The 2,100-nt window shown below is 34.4% G+C and overlaps 1 protein-coding gene across 1 annotated transcript in view; it reads left to right on the top strand.

Moving 5' to 3' along the window:
• The window catches only part of LOC106880426 (kinesin-like protein KIF6), a 117,705-nt gene that overhangs the window by 74,625 nt on the left and 40,980 nt on the right, over nt 1–2,100 (top strand). The gene's annotated exons all lie outside the window — the stretch shown is intronic.

The following is a 2,100-nucleotide window of genomic DNA, read 5'->3' as shown; positions in this document are numbered from 1 at the left end:
TTAAACGTACACACACATGTGGGTCATATTTAACATGTGTACAATAATACCTCACTTTAGGAGGACCCACTTTACGAGACCTTGGGTTTACAAGTTTTATTTTTCAAGCCCAAGATCCAAATTTTGAATGAAGTGCAAAAGTCTCTACTGTCATAACAAACGCTTCTGCATATTACTGAGAAATTTATAGAGAACAAAATAAAAAAAAAAAAACAGGTTCTTCTAAGCAAACAACTCTAGACTTGTTTTTTAAAACGAAAGCTACAAGTCTGTCTATGAGTGCTTGTGAATCGGCAATCACGTCTATAAGTAATAGTGTGCACAAGTCTGGTGCGAGTGAAAGTAATTCAGAAAACAATTATAATAATAATATCTTTTATTATTAATGATCTTGACATTCTTTTTACTTTATATAAAATAGTCTTTACATGCTACTGTTGTTTTATTGCCATTTGTTTAGGAGTATTGTAAATTTTATTGGTAGAATATATTTTGAGGAACAAATTACGATTCATAACATAGTTACTATGGGAAATTATTGCTCTGCTTTATGAGTTTTTGCTTTAGGAGTTATCTCTGGGAACAAATTCATATATTGAGGTGTTATTGTATTGGTATTTGCTCACAAAAAAATATATTTTTTGACATATGTGCTTGTAGTGTACACATTCATAAATACATACAGAGAAAAATGTAAAAACGTCAGCAATACAGATAGATATAAATACACACACACACTTAATCACACACACACGTCTGTACACATATTCGCACAGATGCATGCACTGGATTTAAGCATTTAACATTTAAGCAGATGGAGACAGAAAGTTTATAGTCTGTCTCTGTCTGCTACCGAGTGTTTCATATAGAATACCTTTCCATCTATAATAATAATAAACGTGAAATTCTGTCCGAGACCCCTATATCTCAGTCTACATTTGTTCTACATAGACATATTATACGTTTCTGGAATCAGGATGATCTTGGGATTGAAAATCTGCCCTGCATTTGGTTCTTGAACATCCAGCATTGGGATTTAAAAGCATATGAGTTGCTATTTCTAGCAGGTAAAACTTGGCTGATTCATGCCATCTTGGTTGGCATTTGTTAGATGACGTCAGAGATCAAGGGGAGATAAATGACATTCGCTTCATTAATTTTATGTCGAGATAAGAACTTTGGGACAAATTGGCCAATAGTTGCAATTAAACTTGGTACAGGAACAATAGAATGATTGTATAACAGAACTCTCATCTGTCTTTAATCTCTGATCAAACACCCCTGGGACATATAACCATTATAGATGTATTACAGTCATGCTATTTAGCTCTCTTCAATTTTGGGCTGCAGGGCCAATTACTCCAACGCAGGAGCTAGCTTAGAGGTCTGGACGGAGTGTGGCTTTTAAGTTAGTATTAAATAATGTAAATGACATTATCCACGCATCATATGTCCACACAAACACCCTATGAACTCTGCACATTATATATTACTCCTGTTCATATGCACACTATACATTACTCCTGTCCATATTCCATGAATATGTACACCACCTACACACATGTTGGCTTTGATATACTTCCATTTCCCAAATTTCATTAGCAAACTATTGTTTCAGTGTGTGGTATTTTTTCTTTGAAAAAGAAACATGAATGCATTTAGAAACATATAAATGCAAGCATTTAATAATTGTTTTCTTTAGTTTGATAAATATATATCTTCAGATATAAATATATATTTATAAAACTAGAAAAAGATGATATTTGTTGTCAGGGGTTGCTTAGATTAATGGTTACAAAGAAGTGTTCAACCAGAATTTAAGAGGTACAGGATTTGATTCTCAGTAGTCGCTTATTATCATCATTTAATGTCTATCTTCCGTGGTTGGACAGTTTGACAGGATCCATTCAAGCAGAAGATGACACAGGACTTCTGTGTTTGTTTTGCCATGGTTTTTATGGCTAGATTCCCTTCCTAACACCAACCACCCTGCAGAGTGAACTGGGTGCTTTTTATGTGGCACCAGTACAGGTGAGGTCAGTTTCAGCACAGGTTTTTACAGTTGGATGCCCTTCCAAATGCCAACCATTTTACAGTGTG

This window comes from Octopus bimaculoides, chromosome 3, assembly GCF_001194135.2.
Source record: "Octopus bimaculoides isolate UCB-OBI-ISO-001 chromosome 3, ASM119413v2, whole genome shotgun sequence".
NCBI lineage: Eukaryota > Metazoa > Mollusca > Cephalopoda > Octopoda > Octopodidae > Octopus > Octopus bimaculoides.
This window is presented reverse-complemented; position numbering and strand designations above follow the sequence as displayed.